Below are 19,177 nucleotides of genomic sequence, written 5' to 3'. Positions count from 1 at the left end.
GGTCTGCAGATGCTGGAGATCAGAGCTGAAAATAATTCTCCTGTTCCCTGGATGCTGCCTGACCTGCTGCGCTTTTCCAGCAACACATTTTCAGTTCAAAAATATCCAAGACCATTTAGAATCTTCCTATTCTGTAGACCTGTAACCAATATCTTCAAGGTTTTTCAGTTACCTCTGGACTCTTGTCCTGTTCTAGCTTTTCTTCCCCTTGGAATTCTTCCAAGGTCTTTACCCTGCTTTTAGAGTCTTTCTGTTCTTTATTCTCAATTGCTTCTTTGAAGTCTTACAAATCCTGCCTTCATAGTCTTCTCTTTTCAGACATGTCTGTTTTGATGTAAGATACTAGCTCTGCAGGTTTTGAATGAGTTGCCATTGTACTCTATCTTGTAGTTTAAGCCAATACTGCTGCCTGTACATCGTGGTGTTGGCCTGGATTCTCTCAGATACTGGTTGTCTGCAAAAACACTCTCCCAAAGGCTCTAAGTCAGGCTTTTCAACTTCTTGCATAATGTTACACTCCTTTATTTCCATCGGTACATGATAGGTACTCTAGTGTTGCATTTATGACCTGCCCTATCACATACTCATTCTACTGGTGTCTTCTCTTTTACTAACGTCAGAGTCACGTGACCAGAGTCACCATTGTGATTTACATGAATTCCACTGAAATACAACCACAAGCTTCTGGTCAGCATTTTCACAATGAGGGAGATGTGGAAACTGAACAGGGTATTGATAGCATCCTTCCCATCTTTAAAAGGTAGTGGGATAGGGTAGAAGTGGTGACAGGAATAAGTTCTGGAGGCACACTGGGAAATTTTCAATGAAACAATAGCGGAGTTCTCCAACCTGCAGTAATGGGACTGCAGTCCATGATTCTTCATGGCCAAAGAGAATAGGCATCACCAACTTGGAGGGAATAACTACACCCCCCTCCCTTCCCCTAACCCCAGCTTCCTATCCCCACTAAGGCATTGTAACTTAGACCAGCTATGGAAATGTGTTGCTGGAAAGGCGCAGCAGGTCAGGCAGCATCTAGGGAACAGGAGAATCGACGTTTCGGGCATTAGCCCTTCTTCAGGAATGAGGGAAGTTGGTCCAGCAGGCTAAGATAAAAGATAGGGAGGAGGGACTTGGGGGAGGGGCGTCAGAGGAGATGACCTGGGGGGTGCAGTGAGACTTAGACCAGCTGCCTAGAGGTCCCTGTATCCCACCTGTGTGACTGCAGCTACAAAAGGAGTACTCATAATACCTCCTTGTAAGGCAGATAAAGTGCCAGGAACCAACTCAGAACTTAATTAAACAAGTCTTTCTTTGTTTAACAATTAAAGTACCAAAACACAATATAAAACAGACATTCATTGCACCACTGACTTCTTATTTCATCACACTTTGGTCACAAAAACAGGAAGGCAGATTATTCTCTGAACGGTGGAAGTTTAGGAAAAGGTGGGGTGCCACTAAGACCTGGGTGTCATGGTGAAACAGTCGCTGAAGGTTGGCATGCAGGTGTAGCAGGCAGTGAGGAAAGCTAATGCCCTTCACTGCGAGACGGTTTGAGTATCAGAGTAAGGGTATCTTGCTGCAGTTGTACAGGACCTTGGTGAGGCCATATCTTGAGTAATGCTCGCAGTTGTGGTCTCCTAGTCCGAGGAAGGACATTCTTCCTATTGAGGGAGTCCAGCAAACATTCACCAGACTGATTCCTGGGATGGCAAGACTGATATATGAAGGAAGATTGAATCGACTGGGCTTGTATTCACTGGAATTTAGAAGAATGAAGGGGGTATCTCATAGAAACACAATATTCTGATGGGACTGAACAGGCTAGATGCAGGAAGAATGTTCCTGATGTTGGAGAAATCCAGTAGGGATCACAGTCCAAGAATAAAGAGTAGGCCATTCAGGACTGAGACGAGGAAGAATTCTCTTCCACAGGAGGCTGTTGGGGCCAGTTTGTTAATTATATTCAAGAGAGAGCTGGACACAGCCTTTGCATGGCCAAATGACCTACTCCTGCTCTTATTTTCTACGTTTCTAACTACAACTTTAACTCACTTCATTTAGCATGACTTTACTTGACTTTAACTTAATCCACATTTGATTCTAGCTCTAATTTTAACTTTTTAAGTTGGACTTGAAACAAATACTACCCCGATTAGAGTGAAATGCCGCATGATTCTTTGTTGTCTCCGAAGATGACTTCAAGCAACATACTTCTCAAATGTGGTCTGTGAGGCTTCTTCTGAGAAAGTCCCTTTGTCCGGTTAATTTACCTGAAAATGTGCTTCATTTCCAGAAAGATCTCTGGAACTGAGCCAATGAACTGATCTAAGCCTGATTACATTGTTCAATCCCAGCCAGTGGAGTTTACTGGTTAAGTAAAAACCCCCAAATGTTGTAAATAGTGACGTTCCATGTAACCATGTCAAGTAACAGAGGTGCCAGCATATCCAGAGACACAATGACACTTGCCTTATTTGGTGAACACAAGAAACTGGAGGACACAACATGTTCTGGCTGAAGTTTAATTGAGGTCAGAGTTTAAATTAGTTTGGACAAAATTCCCAGTATGCTTGATTGTAACTCTTGATCAATTTTTGTAGGCGTTTCTGCTGCCAGCCACCTGATCAAACAACTTTGGGCTTCCTTCGGGAAAGGACCAACACACAATGATGGCTCAGATTCTGAAATCAAAGTTTTCAAACGTTGGAGAGAGGACACCTCAAGATGGAGACACATCCTCTCTATATCTCAGCAGAATTGCAGATTGTTGCCACTTTCTTTGGGAGACCGTCACCCTCCTTAATTAAATGGTTACCTAACTTTCTGACCACCAATTGGCAAAATTGAGGGAAATAACCGTAATATGATTGTTTCCCACTCAGTACCAGGTCATGACCTCCACTCAGCCCCTCTGACCCACACTAATACTTTATAACATATCAGGATGGGGAAAGAAAGAGAATTAATATGAGGATAGTCTTGGTACTTAGAATTAGGTTTTTTGCTTGATTGAAGGTTGACCAATGAGACAGTCTGATTGGATTAACAGCCTTTTGCTCATTGCAGCTCATGTGTTCTGCAGCCTTGCCTATTCAGCAGCAAATTGAATCGTCAATGTGTAATAATGGAATTACTTCTGACCATTTGAATAAGAGCTACGGTCCTAAGTGTGGCCTAATGTGCACCCATAATTGTTATCATTCCACAACTGGACTAAGATCCTAATTTTAGCGTGCAATTCCTAAAATTCTCCAACTCCCCACCACTCTCTCTCTCTCCTGCCTTAAGATGCTCCTTAAAAACTGATCTCTATGGCCAAGCTTATGTCCTCAACTGGATTAGTGGTGTGGAAGAGCACAGCAGTTCAGGCAGCATCCGAGGAGCAGTAAAATTGCCTGAAACATCGATTTTACTATACCTCGGATGCTGCCTGAACTGCTGTGCTCTTCCAGCACCACTAATCCAGAATCTGGTTTCCAGCATCTGCAGTCATTATTATGTCCTCAACTGCCAAGGTGTGTTTGATAGCACTATCTTAGGGTTTATGTTAAAGGTTTTCTACAGTGCCTGCTGTTGTTGTCCATTGACCAGTATTACAGTGTAAATTGTGTATGGTTATACATTGAATAAAGTAAGAGTTATTTATTCTCTCATTGTAATTCAGCAAGATGGGAGTGCTGTACATTTACTCATAAGGATGCAATACAATAATCTGCAGAGTTTGTTTCGATTTGCTAGTGGGTGCAATGATTAATATTTATTTCCTGTGAATTGAAATCGTCCATTTGGATCATTTTAAAATGGTAATTGTTTGATGTTCCCGATATGCTGATGTACTTGTATTAACAGATGTGGTTAAAATTCAATAGAGACAGTCGACCACATTACCAAAATGAAATCTATGTCCCAGGTTCAGCATTAAAAAGGAACTCAACCCCACACTTCATAATTTATGCAGCACACAGGCAGTGGCTTAACACAAATATTGGCAGGCAGCCTCTCAGTTCAGTTGTTATTGTACATCACACCTCCATGACGATAGGTCACCAGGAGATTTTCACTTTTTAAAATTAATTTGAAGGATTTGCTGGCTCTCTGTTACACGGACTGATTATTTCTATGTCCAGAACTGGTCAATATTTAATGTTACTAACTCACATAATGCCTGCCCCCAAATCTCTCTGTCTCTCTTTTCTCTCACTCCTCCATTAAGAAATGCTCCTGCGACCTGTTCCTTTGACCAAGTTCTTACTCAGTGGCTCAGTGTTAAAAGTTTCTTTGGTAATGTCCCTATGAAGTGTCTTGGGAAATATCCTCCAAGTCCTGGATGGGCGGAGATGGGACATGACACTAAAGATATGAATTGGATCTTTCAGAAATCCTGAAGTCCTGAGAAGGAGTCAAAGTCTAGGAGAATGGGCAAAGGAGTTGCACATACAATACAATATGGGAAGATGTGAGGTTGTGCACTTTGGTGGAAGAATAGAGGCATAGACTATTTTCCAATGGGAAAAGGCTTCAGAAATCTGAAGCACAAAGGGACTTGGGAGTTCTAGTCCGGGATTCTTTTAAGGTTAACATGCAGGTTCAGTTATTACGGCAATGTTCACATTTATTTTAACAGGGCGAGCATACAAAATCAGAGTCACTGATGCCGTATAAGGTTCTAGTCAGAGCGCATTTGGAATATTGTGAGCAGTTTTTGGGCCACACATCTAAGGAAGGACATGCTGGCATTGGAAGGAGACTCCAGAGGAGGTTCACAAGAATGCTCACAGGAATGAAGGATTTGTCAGATTAGAAGTGGTTAGAATTAGAATCCGTATTGTGTGGACCTATCCTTTGACCCAACAAGTCCACACAATACGGATTCTAGAGTACTCCACTCAAGCCCATTCCCCTCCATTTATCCATGACTTATGCACCTAACCTATACATCCCTGAATACTATGGGCATATTAGCATGGCCAGTTCACCGAACCTGCACATCTTTGGATTGTGGGAGGAAACAGGAGCACTCGGAGGAAACCCACGCAGACATGGGGAGAATGTGCTAACTCCACACAGACAGTCGCCTGAGGCTGGAATTGAATCCGGGTCTCTGGTACTGTGAGGCAGCAGTGCTACCAACTGAGCCACTAACCCTAGGTCTGTGCTCAATGGAGCTCAGAAAGGTGAGGGGGGGACCTGATTAAAACTCTTAAGAGGCCTGGATAGAGTGGACAAGGAGAAGATGTTTCCACTAGTAGAAGAGACAAGATCCCAAGGGCACAGTCTCAGAGTGAAGAGACAACTTTTCAGAATGGAGATGAGAAGGAGTTTCTTCAGCTAGAAGGTGGTGAAACTGTGGAGTCATTGCCACAGAAGGCTGTGGAGGCCAAGTAATTGATTGCATTTAACACAGAGATTGATAGGTCCTTGATTGGTAAGGAGATCAAGGGCTATGGGGAGAAGATTTGAAAGGGACCTGAGGGGCAACCTATTCAGGCAAAAAGTGGTGTGTGTATGTAATGAGCTGCCAGAGGAAGTGGAGGAGGAGGGTACTATCCCAATTCTTAAAAAGGATCTGGATGTGTACATGGATAGAAAGGGTTCAGAAGAATATGGTCCAAATGCTGGCAAATGGGACTGGATCAGTTCAGGATATCTGATTGGCACAGAAGGGTCTATTTCCAAACTGTGTAACTCCATGACTCTGTAGGCCAGGAGATTGAGAAATATATCAGCCAGGATCAAGCGGCAGACCAGACTCAATGGGTCAAAATGGTCTAATTCTGTTCATCTATCATATGGACTTAAGCAGCTACAACGTATCAAAGGAGTCCCAGGTCTAGTGGTGTGTTCATTTAGAATCATGTCATTTTGCTCAACTTTGGGAGCAGTATAATTTTTAATAGAATAGGCCGTTATGTTACAAAACAAAGAACTGTGGAGGCTGGAGATCTGAAACAACTGAGAACAGAAATTGCTGGAGAAACTCAGCTGGTTTGGCAACATCTGTGGATAGAAATAAAAGTTAACAGTTTGACCCTTCTTCAGAACTGAAAACTGGATCTTTATGTGACTCTGGTCCTTCCGTTATAGGAAATATTGTTATTTAGATCCTTGGTCAGACCCCATCTGTGGAATGGTGCATTTAGTTGAGGGTCCCTCAGAAGTATGCATTGGTTTTGGAGATGGAGGGCAGAGATTCACCTCAGTCATGTTTAAAGAAGTTTAAATTGCTGAGGGTGGCTTGCACAATCTTGCCTTGTATCCTCTTGAATATAAGAGTTTGAGAGGTGTCCTGGTTGAGGAGTTTAAAACAGTAAAAGGTAAGTAACTGCAAAAACATACAACGAAGGAATCATGACAAATGTAGATAATCTTAAAATGAGACCACTTAGGATTGAAATCAGGAGTCAATTTCTCACAAAACACAATGGAAACCCAGCCATAAATGCAGGGTACAAGTTGGCTTCTTAATACTGAGATGAATAGCTTTTCTTTTATTAGGCAAAGAATATTGATTTAATATGGATAAATTAAGTTGAGGTAATGATTGGCTATCATATAAAGAAATGCAAGGATAAATTTGAGGAGCTCAATGGCCTATTCCTATTCTTGAAGTTCTTATATTCCAAAGTCATTTTCTCATTTTCGTCCTATGCTATGGCTTGGAAAACTATTTTGTTCTATCAAACCACTCAAAGGAATACCAAGACTATAATGGTTAAAGGAGAAGCCCATAATAAGAAGCAAGTTTCAACCTCATCTATGTTTAAATCTTGCCCCTGATGGGAAGAGTACATGGGAAATTAAGCTCCACGACTGCATGAATTATGACAAGTGTGAAATATGACCAATTCACTCTCCAGGATGATTAATGCTTGGATGTGACCACTATATAGGATAATGGAAACTCACACCAAGTTGCATCAATGAAGAAAAAAACAAAAAAAATACACATTACAACATAGTTATCCCTTAACATAAGGCAAAAAAGATTATGAATTGCTATCATGTAAATTTAAAGTACACCCCCTTTTAATCTAAATACTTTTACATTCACATATTAGATGGAGAGGACAGACAATAGAAGATTTTTTTGGACTATCATAGATGGAATATAAAATCCATGGATCAAATTTCAAACCAAAAGGTGGGGAATGAAATGGCTTTCTCACAATTTTATTTTTGGTCCTTGGTAATGAATTATTGTGGAGAGTCCACTGTTCAGTAGCCAGTCGGTTGGACCTAGGTCTTGATTTGAATTTTTTTTTCCCCTTTTTGGCAAATACTTTGAGTGCTATTACGTTCACTCAGAGCAAGACAGAGAAAGAGGAAAAAAAAATGTTCGCTTGCTAATAGATCTGAAAGTTTGAGTTCCAATTGTTCTCTCTCCACTCATATCAGGAACAGACTTCCACTTACAATCCACAAACTGATTCTGAACAATGGTATTTTCCCCCAAATACATCAAGTGTCTGTGTGTCCCACAAAAGTATCAAATCCAGCTTCAGCAAAAGAACACCACACAGTCCAATTTTCCTTCAAGCTTTGAATAAACCTAACGATCTACGATTCCATTTTCTGAACTGCATTTTCTGAACTGCATTTTCAAATAAAACATATGTAGTCCTTACACTAAATAAATTGAACATTGGTGGGTAATTGTGGCATTGTGATAACGTTTCCAGATGTATTGTCCACAGCCTAATTCCCTGAGGATATGACTTATATCGCACCATAGCAACAGGTGTATTTACATTCAATTAATTAAAGAATCCCAGAATTAAAGTAATGGTGACTAACAATCATTGACTAAAAATCTACCAAGATCAATAATGTCTTTTTTAGGCAGGGAAATTTGCCATTCTTATACAGTCTGACCTATGTTACTCCAGGTCACATGCAAATTTGGTTGTCACTTAACTACCCTCTAGAAAATCTTTAAAAGGTAATTAGTAGTGAGCAATGGCCTTTTCAGTGATGCCCTTGACAGAAATACATATTTTTAAAATAGTACTGAAAATTTTAGACATCACAATTTATCTGCAAGGTTTTTTTGTTTTCTTTATTCACTCATGGGGTATGGACGTCGTTGGCTGGCCAGCATTTATTGCCCATCCCTATTTGCAATTACGAAGGTGGTGGTTAGTTGCCTTCTTGAACCACTGCAGCCCACATGCTTTAGGTTGGTCCAAAATGCCCTTAGGAAGGGAATTCCAAGATGTTGACCCAGGAACAGTGAAGGAACTGCAATATATTTCCAATCAGGATGGTGAGTGGCTTGGAGGGGAACTTGCAAGTGATGGTGTTCCCACATATCTGCTAGCCTTTTCCTTCTAGATGGAAGTGATCAGACAAGATCAACACCATCGTCTGTAAATTCGATTTCCAGTGCTATTGATTATGGAAGAATTGATTGCAGTGGATCTATCCTAGTGGGACTTGAAATGAGATAGATAATAATTCTGATCAACTGAGCTTTAATCTGTTTTAAGTGGGAACGTACTTCATAAATTACTACAGTCCATAATATGGTGCATCTTTATGACTGCAAAATAGTTAAATTAGTGTCATTTTTGCTTAATTTATTGATGTTGAAAAAATTGGGACCATTAAAAATGTGCTAATCCTGAATTTTATACCATATGTTTTGACTTGTAATTTTCTCCAGAGGTGACTGGGTGCCATTTGGAAAGCAGCTAACAGCACTAAAGAATGTTTCAATTGGTTAATGACAGATGCTGATTTGTTTTCCATCACTGTATGCTAAAAGCCTGACTGAACCTTATCCATTTAATTAATTAGCTGCGACAATGTGTTCTTTTAAAAATAATGAATCCAGCTGCACAACTAAGGCCACCTGCAGCTTAATCTTCAACCAAAGCTTGCTAGATAATGGAGCAAATTAAAGAAAAAAAAGATTTGATCCCTGGGAATTTTTCACTCTTGGAAGGGTTCAATGACCCGGGACATTGAATTCAAGTCAGACAGCTCCTTTCTTTCATCAGACTGAAAAGAAGATGAAAGATTAAAGGCTTCAACAAGGTTGAGTACAATAGATGAGGTAGTCATCATTAAATGATGCCAAGCTGGGATATTATAAGCCTGACAAATGCAGAAAAAGAGAGAAAAATGAAGGAAATCCATACTCCTGATTGTTGTGAAGAAATGGGTTTGTGCAGAAGGTGGTGCGTTGAATCAAGTACAATGTGATGGAGAAGATGGGAGGAGGGAGAGATGGAAAAAGATGCTTTTCCTCACTCAGCAAATGAATGGTAGCATGGTGGCTCAGTGGTTAGCACTGCTGCCTCACAGCACCAGGGACCTGGGATCGATTCTAGCTGTGAGCAACTCTCTATGTGGATTTTGTACATTCCCCCCGTGTCTGCAGGGGTTTCTGCCAGATGCTCTGGCTTCCTCACACAGTCCAAAGATGTGCAGGTTAGGTGGATTGGCCAGGCTAAATAGACTGTAGTGTGCAGGCTAGGTGGGTTAGCCTTGGGGATTACAGGGATGGGTCCTCAGGCAACTGTCTGTGTAGAGTTTGCACATTCTCCCCGTGTCTGCGTGGGTTTCCTCCGGGTGCTCCGGTTTCCTCCCACAGTCCAAAATGTGCAGGTTAGCTGAATTGGCCATGCTAAATTGCCCGTAGTGTTAGGTGAAGGGGTAAATGTAGGGGAATGGGTCTGGGTGGGTTGCTCTTCGGAGGGTCGGAGTGGGCTTGTTGGGCCGAAGGGCCTGTTTCCACACTGTAAGAAATCTAAGATATTCAGAAGAGCAATTGAGCAATGGAGGATATGTCTGAAAGGTAAGGATGATGTATGATAGAGGTTTGATTTGTTGGGCTCAATGAGAACCATCCTATTCTAAAATATTGTTTTTTGTCTTTAAGGGAACATGTTGAAAAAAAAGTCATCATAGTCCAGGAGCACTATAAGCTGCTTTCTCATTAGACAGACATGACTAATGGCGAAGTTAACCTGAGGGCCACCAAGCCTCAGACGTGGGATGTTGTTGAGGGGTCCAAGCCATCACAATGACTTCAGCTGTTATTGGAATGCAACCCGCAGGAATTGTTGGTGGTAAGCACAGGTATTAAACCTGTGCTGTGTGGAATTTTCTGCTCTCTTGATGGATGAGAACAACAGCGAGAGAATTGGGAAAATGCAACAAAGCCAGAAAAATCGTATCCTCAATATCTAGAAAAGATTAGATGAGATTCCCTACAGTGTGGAAACAGGCCCTTCAGCCCAACAAGTCCACACCGACCCTCTGAAGAGTAACTCACCCAGACCTATTTCCCTCTGACTAATACAACTAACACTATGGGCAATTTAGCATGGCCAAATCACCTGGCCTGCACATCTTTGGACTTTGGGAGGAAACTCACGCAGATACAGGGAGAATATGCAAACTCCTCACAGACAGTCACCCAAGGCTGGAATCAAATCCGGGCCTCTGGCACTGTGAGGCAGCAGTGCTAACCACTGAGCCAGCATGCTGCCTATAATAATTATGCATTTCTCTTGGGTTTAAATGATGAGTTCTGAATCTTGTTAATGAGTGGCGATGACCTTATTTCCATATACTTGCATCTCATTAATGGTTAATTTTGCCACATTTCCATCCATCTCCTAATTCTTTTCTCCTATCCTGGGAAAGTAGATGATGCTAATTCCTGACATGGAAGTCAAATGGGGGCAGTTAGTCACCACTTGCTTCTCCAGGACTTTATAAACATTTGCCTTCACTACAGTCACCCAAATGCTCCATGGACAGTGTTCCCTTCCATCCTTCGTCCACATGACTGGACATTAGCAAATCATCAGCTTCATCATTTCATCATAGGTATTTTTAGATCAACTCAAATACCATTTAAGCAGTAATTGGTAGAACCCTTAGAAGCATCAATAAGCAGATGGATTTGGGAGTACAAGTGCACAGATCCATGAAAGTGGCAACAAAAGTGAATAAATTAGTCAAGAAGGCATATGGCATGCTTGTCTTCATCTGTCAGGGCTTGGAGTACAAAAATTAGCAAGTAATATTTCAGATGTACAGAACTTTAGTTAGACCATGTCCCAAATATTGTGTGCAGTTCTGATCACCGCACTATCAGAAGGATGTTGAAACATTAGAGAGGGAACAGAAATGGTTTATCAGGATGTTGCCTGGTTCAGAGCATATTAACTATGAGGAGAGATTGGATAAACATGAATTGTTTTCATATGAATGTCAAAGGATGAGGGATGACCTGATAGAAGTATATAAAATTATGAAAGGCACAGATACAATGGATAGGCCATATTTGTTTTGCTAGGATTGAAATGTTAATAACTGGGGGACAAAAGTTTAAGGTAAAAGGGTCTAAAATTCAAGGAGATGTGAGAGGCAGGTGTTTTTACACAGAGGGTGATAAGTACTGCCAGAAGAGGTGTTGGAGGTTGATAAAACAAGAGGCATCTTGACAGATGCATGAATGGGCAGGGAATAGAAGGATACAAACGTGGAGAGGCAGAAGGTTTTTAGTTCAGAAAGGCATCATGTGTCGGTACAGTCTTGGTGGACTGAAGGGTCTGTTTCTGTGCTGTACTGTACTGTTTTTGTTTTAGATTAGATTACATTACAGGCCCTTCAGCCCAACAAGTCCACACCGACCCGCCGAAGCACAACCCACCCATACCCCTACATTTACCCCTTACCTAACACTACGGGCAATTTAGCATGGCCAATTCACCTGACCTGCACATCTTTGGATTGTGCGAGGAAACCGGAGCACCCGGAGGAAACCCACGCAGACTCGGGGAGAACATGTGCAAACTCCACACAGTCAGTCACCTGAGGCGGGAATTGAACCCTGGTCTCTGTCGCTGTGAGGCAGCAGTGCTAACCACTGTGCCACCGTGCCGCCCTTCAGGACTTCAATTTAGAGCTTAGGAACACTAAAAAGTTACATAACTGCTGCTAGTTCACTTTGTGTGCAGGGACACACACATTTCTTATGCATCCGTACAAGATACATCTTTTGGCTCCTGGCTTCATTTCTTAGTGATCATTTTGCATTTACTTGAAGGCTGCAAGCCACTGTGGCATGTGCTGCTTATAGTACCTATCATACGTGGGCAGCTTGTCATGCCTTGGACCATTGAAGAGTCAAAGGGATAGAAACATTGCTGGAACTTTTGAAATTTCCCAAAGCTTTGTATGCCACTGCGCTAAGTCAATGCCACACCTACACCATGCTCCCAACAGTTACGTGGCAACACATCACATGTGCTTCAACCAATCATCCATGTATGAACATCAAAGGGGAGCAGTACGTAGCAGGACAAAGGAGAGTACAGTGAGTTAAGGTAGTCATTTGACTTGTCTGGATAGGCCATGGTCAGTCCTGGAGGTTAATGCATCCAGTAAGAGGATTCCAAGTGCGTCTGAGGGGAGGACATTTTTCTTACAATAACGCAAAGGGAGTGTCACGATCACAGATCATAACTCCAGATCACCCATGGATGGATCAGCTTTCAATTGCAAAGTGCTTTTTTTTTAAAGAAAAGGACACACAGTCAAAGATTGACAGTTAATGTAAACAAGCGGCTACCTGGAGAGAGAGAGAGAGAGTTACACCTGACAAAGTGTTAAAGGCAATTTAAAGCGTGAAAGTGCACTAAAAACCAAAATCTGCAAACTCCTTGGAGTATCTCAGACTGTGAATATGATGGTTAAACAATAACAGCTTGGGTGAGAGACATATTTGCATTTTCCCTTTTGATGGTTAAAAGTGCCTGGAATATACTGCGAGAAGAGGTGGTGGAGGTAGATAAAACAAGAGGCATCGTGACAGATGCATGAACAGGCAGGAAATACAAGGATGCAACCTTGGTCTAGGAACAAGAGTAGGATGTTCAGCCTTGACTGATCAAACAATTCAATGCCCTTTATCCACCCCATCCCCATTACACTGTTTGGTAATCAGAAATCAATCACTCTCTGCCGAAAACATAATCAAAGACTGAGCTTCCACAGCCCTCTCTAGTAGAGAATTCCAAAGTTTCTGATTATATAAAAACCTCACCCCAGACTTAAATGGCATCTCCCTTATGGTTAAACTGTGTCCCATGGTTCTGGATTCTCCAGCCAGTGGAAACATCTTGCCTGGAACAACCCGAGCTACGACAATTAGTATTTTTCAAGTTTCAATGAGATCGTCTTTTATTCTTGAAAACTCTGGAGAATACAGGCCTAGTTTGCCCAATCTCTCTTCAGAGGATGGTCCCACCATCCCAGAAGCAAACCTGGCGAATCTTCTTCACATTATTTGGTAATAAAAGATCTCTTGTTGTTCAAAGTTAAAAATCACACAACACCAGGTTACAGTCCAACAGGTTTATTTGGAAGCACTAGCTTTCGGAGCACTGCTCCTTCATCAGGTGGTTGTGGAGTACACAGTTGTAAGACGCAGAATTTGTAACAAAAGTTTACAGTGTGATTTAACTGAAATTATATATTGAAAAAGACCTTGATTGTTTAAGTCTCTCATCTGTTAGAATGGCCATGTTAGTTTCACTTCTTTCATATATAAATCACAAAACTTTTTTTATAAGTTACATTCTCAGGTTAACTGTAACAATTGGTGTCAGCCCAGATAATGTGTTGAAGGTGTTATTGGTGTCAGCCCAGATAATGTGTTGAAGGTGTTAGCTCCCTGTGTGCTGTTGTCTGTGGAATAATGTTAGACTGATTCTAATCTAAAAAATGAGTTAACAGAGTCTTACATGGATTCTTGCAGTTTTTAAGCAAAGTACAATGTAACTCTGCAAGTACAAATTCATCCCACAAATGTATATGTATATGTGTGCATGTGGGTTTGTGTGTATATGTGTGTCTGGGGTGGGGGGTTGAGTGTATCTGTGAAAGAGAGTGTATATGTGTGTGTGTGAGTGTAAAGGGGTCTACGTCTGTGAGAGGGTGCATGTGTAAGTGTGGGAGTGTTTGTATCTGTAGGAGTGTGTGTGTCAGTGTCTGTGTGAGTGTCTGGGAGAGAGTGTGTATATGCGTGTGTGAGTGTAAAGGGGTCTATGTCTGTGAGAGGGTGCATGTGTGAGAGTGAGAGTGTGTGTGAGTGTCTGTGTGTGTGTAGGAGTGTCTGTGTGTGTGTGTAGTGTAATGGTGGTCACCTGTAATTTGACATGAACCCAAGGTCCCGGTTGAGGCCCTCCCTATGGGTACCAAACCTGTGGTAAGGAGACCAAAACTGCTCACAGGTGCAGTCTAACCAAGCTCCAATACAATCAAAGAAAGACTTCACGATTCCTGTACTCAAATCATCTTGCGATAAAGGCAACATTACATTAGATGTCCTAGAAGCCTGCTGCACCTTCAGTATCTGTTTGACAAGGGTGGGTAGGTTCCTTTTTACATTTACATTTTCCACCTTCTTACCATTGAAGAAATACTCTGCATATCTGTTTTTCCATCAAAGTAGATAATGTCACATTTTTCACATTATACATTTGCCATGTTCTAGCCCAATTTTTATGCCAGTCCAAAACTTCTTGATATCACATCTTACTCACAACAATTACTCCAAATTACCTTTAAATCATTTTCGTATTTAGAAATATTTCATGTGGCTCCTGCCTCCTGATTATTGATATATATTGTGAACAGCTGGGGCTCAATTACTAATCTTTGCAATATTGTTACGGACTGGGCCAGACCACTCACAACATTCTTAAGAGACAGCCCCAGGCCCTAACTTTGCAATTTGCTTCAGTAAGTGTACAGTGAAAATTACCTGGATTAAGTTAGCTGGTTGACTACTAGATTTTAAAACAGACAAAAATTAATTAACAAAATTACACAATGAAACACAAGTAACAGACTAAAGAACCCTCATGGAACTCAACCTATCCAACTAGACTTAATTATGCTGTTCTGAATATACATAACAGTCATAATAAGCAAACTCCCTTTAAAAGCCAGTGTAAATGAACACATGCTCACAGGTTGAAGTTGAAGGGGAGAAAAGAGAGAGAGAGAGTTTCCACACAGTTCCCTGTTGAACTTCTAACCAGTTCAAGACTGAATTATAACTGCTCAGCTCAGCTAGAGAGCTGACCACTCCTCTTTCTTTACACAGGTCACTTCTAAAACATGACCACTTTGGCCTGAAGTCTCATCTGTTTACATATAAACAAAAGGCCTCTCAAAATTCTTTTCATTGCTGTACCAAACCAGACTGATTGGAGTCCGGCCCAGTTTATTGCCCTTCTGAAAAAAATCAAAGACATAGTCTTTTTGAGCCAAGGAACAGCTTTTAGAAAAAAAAGGGACTAGCTTTGTTACTGTTTCAAAACTGGCTGGTGCGTGTGTTCAGGCTTCTGTACCTTCTCCCCGATGGTAGAGGATGGGATGGATCTTTGAGAATGCTGTTGGCCTTTCCTTGACAGTGGGCCTGGTAGATGGATTCTATAGATGGGAGGTTGGCCTTTGTGATTGTCCGGGCCGAGTTCACCACTCTCTGGAACTGTCTCCGATCTTGAATGGTATAATTGCCATGCCAGGTAGTGATACATCCAGGCAGAATGCTCTCGCTGGCACACCGTTAAAAGTTGGCAAGGATATTTGCCATCATGCCAAATTTCCTCAGCTGCCTGAAGAAGAAGAGATGTTGTTGGGCCTTTGTAACCAGTGCGTCCACATGAAGAGTCCAAGAAAGCTTGTTGTGGATGACCACTCCCAGGAGCTTCATACTCTCCACTCGTTCCACCTCTGTGCTGTTAATGTGTAGGGGGGCATGAATAACATCCCACCGAAAGTCAGTAATGAATTCCTTGGTCTTGCCAGCATTGAGAGCTAGGTTGTTCTCAGTGCACCATTTTTCCAAATCTTCCACCTCCCGTCTGTAGTGTGTTTCGTTGTCATCTGAGATCCGACTGACTGTGGTTGTGTAATCAACGAACTTGTAAATGGCATTAGTCTGGTATTTGGCGACACAGTCATGGGTATACACTGAGTACAGTAGGGGGCTGAGTACGCACCCCTGGGGGGGCTCCAGTGTTGAGTGTTAGAGTGGATGAAATATGTCCCCAGTCTTCACTGGTTGTATCCTGTGGGTCAGGAAACTGAGGATCCAGTTGCAGAGAGTGGGGCTTAGTCTGAGATCACTAAGAGGCAAGTTGCGTAATTCAAGGGACGAAAAGCAGAAAGCTGTGTGAGTAAGGTTCACACGGGTGCACATAGATACAAAGAATCTCACTGGAAAAAGCACATGCAAAAAAATGGGAAAAGGCAAACAATAACATCTATATTTTTCAACATAAAGACTAAATACTGTACCTTGATTACAATTCCATTATTTGCATTTATTCTGCAGTCTATGTACCCAGTTAAAAAAAAGCCAATCTGTCACTCATTCCATTCTCTACATGTCTTGTGTTATGATCCCAGCTGATATTAATATCAGCCCATTCCTGAAGAAGGGCTTATGCCCGAAACGTTGATTCTCCTGTTCCCTGGATGCTGCCTGACCTGCTGCGCTGTTCCAGCAACACATTTCCAGCTCTGATCTCCAGCATCTGCAGACCTCACTTTCTCCTCCAGCTGATATTAATACCCAACAAGTCAGATCCCTGGCTGAAACCAGGCTTGCTGGATCATATTTTGATTTACTTTGATGTTCACAAATTGGTCTGTCACTGAAATATAAATACACAATGGTGCAGATTTTGTATTTACAATAAAACAGAAATTTACTCACAAAAGAAATGGAGATTAAATAAACCAAACTATCTACTTATAACACAAATGTAAACATTATGAAACTCACAGCAAACATATAAATCCATTAATTTAAAAACACTCTTTTACAAATCGAAAAGAGTGGTACCGTGGTATCAGATCCAAAAATACACCATTTATAGTACCCAGAAATACCAGTTACACAGTAGTTACAATTGTCTCTACATTGATGGTTGTGACTTCTGACTAACTTATAGACATTTCCCTAGAGCTATTAAACACCTGCACTTAGATACTTTAATAACCTCTTTAGGGTTTTATCCCACCTTTTCTGGCCAGGGACATTTTACTCTCAGGCAATCTAGTTCACTGTATCCTTCCCTTCTCAAGGGCACTGGGCTATACAGCTATTGTATGCAAGGACTTCACAGGATTGCTCAAAACTCAAGGCCAAGCGAAAAAACACCATTATATCGCTAAGAGATGGATGTTTTCCTTAAGTTGAAAAACCCTCTCCTGACTTTCTAAATAGCTTGTTTATCTTGTTTTATCATGAAATGCTACCAATGCACACATCCCATTAATTCCGAAGTTAAGACCTCAAAATGTTTAGAAAGAAATCACTGTGTCTACAGTAATAATTACAAATTTATTATTAAGTTCAGAACACACAGAAAAACCTATCTCATGCTAATAGAGAATCCAAGAATCAGTGTTGGTAATAAATGATATTAAAACAGATGCAGGATGGTATGATGGCTCAGTGATTAGCACTACTGCCTTACAGTGCCAGGGACCTGGGTTCAATTCCAGCATCGGGCAACTGTCTGTGTGGGTTCCCTCCCACAGTCCAAAGATGTATAGGTTAGGTGGATTGGTCATGATAAATTGCCCATTGTGTTAGATGCATTAGTCAGAGGCAAAAGGGTCTGGGTGGGTTATTCTTCAAAGGGTCAGTGTGGACTTGTTGGGCTGAAGGGCCTGTTTCCATACTGTAGGGAATTTAATCATGTAGATCACACTTAAGTGCAAAGCAAAAATAAGGAAGACAGTATGGCAACATTCAATAAGATTTTTAATTGCAGGACAAGCAGTCTCCTGAGAATGCTGCTAAAAACAGTTGTAACAAGGCAGTCAGGTATCCCTCTGCTATGATCATTAAAATAGAGACTATTGCGACACTGTTTTATTTTATAGATATTTTTATTAGAAATTTAACATTTTTACAAGTTTACAAAAATAAACAAAACTCTCAGATATAAACACACTATAGACTCAGTCTTACTGGGTCGCCGCCATCTTGGATCCCCCCTGCGACACTGTTGATTGGACCTTGCTATGTGTGAATTGGTCAATGCATTTCCTACATTGCAAGAATGACAACATTTGCAAAACACAGCATTGGCTGTAAAAGTGTTTTTGATGTCCTGAGGTCATGAAAGGAGCTGTACAAATGCAACATAGCTTAATCCTTTTCACCTTGTACGTACGTAAATGCAATTTTGAAAACCTGCCCCAGTCAGCAAAATGGAATATTAAACCTCCCTACACTGGATTGCAGTTTTGTTGGTCATGAGTTATCAAAGTTAAAAATCACACAATACCAGGTTATAGTCCAACAGGTTTAATTGGAAGCACACTAGCTTTCGGAGCAACGCTCCTTCATGTGGTGATAGTGGAGGGCTCGATAGTAACACAGAATTTATAGCAAAAATTTGCAGTGTGATATAACTGAAATTATACATTGAAAAACTGATTGTCTGTTAAGCCTTTCATCAGTTAGAATAGAGTGATAGTTTCACTTCTTTCATGTGTAAATCACAAAACCATTTGTTTTAAAGTTGCATTCTCAGGTTAGCTGTTAACAATGGTGATAGCTAGACAATATGTTGAAGGTGTTAGCCCCTTGTGTTCTCTGTCTATGACCTGATGTTTAGATTGATTCTAATCTAAAAAGTGAGATAACAGAGTTTTACATAAATTCATGCAGGTTTTGAGCTCATTCGTCCGTTGTCAGAGCCTTTGCTCCGTTTCCCCAATGTACCATTCCTCCAGACATCCTTGCCTGCAACGTATAAGATAGAGAATGTTGGCTGAGTCACATGAGTACCTGCCATGTACAAGGTGGGAGGTGTTCCCATGCGTAATAGTGGTATCTATGTCCACACTCTGACACATCATGCTTGAATGGGCACCGCACAACAATCAACAGACAGGGAGGGTTCCGTCCCAGTTGGGGAACACTTCAGTGGTCCAGGATATTCAGCCTCGGACCTTCGGGTGACCATCCTCCAAGGTGGACTTCGGGACAGGCAGCAGAGGAAAGTGGCTGAGCAGAGGCTGATAGCTAAGTTTGGTACCCATAGGGAGGGCCTCAACCGGGAACTTGGGTTCATGTCACATTACAGGTGATCACCATTGCACTACACACACACACACA

The sequence above is a fragment of the Chiloscyllium plagiosum genome, chromosome 11 (genome assembly GCF_004010195.1).
Source record: "Chiloscyllium plagiosum isolate BGI_BamShark_2017 chromosome 11, ASM401019v2, whole genome shotgun sequence".
Taxonomy (NCBI): domain Eukaryota; kingdom Metazoa; phylum Chordata; class Chondrichthyes; order Orectolobiformes; family Hemiscylliidae; genus Chiloscyllium; species Chiloscyllium plagiosum.
This window is presented reverse-complemented; position numbering follows the sequence as displayed.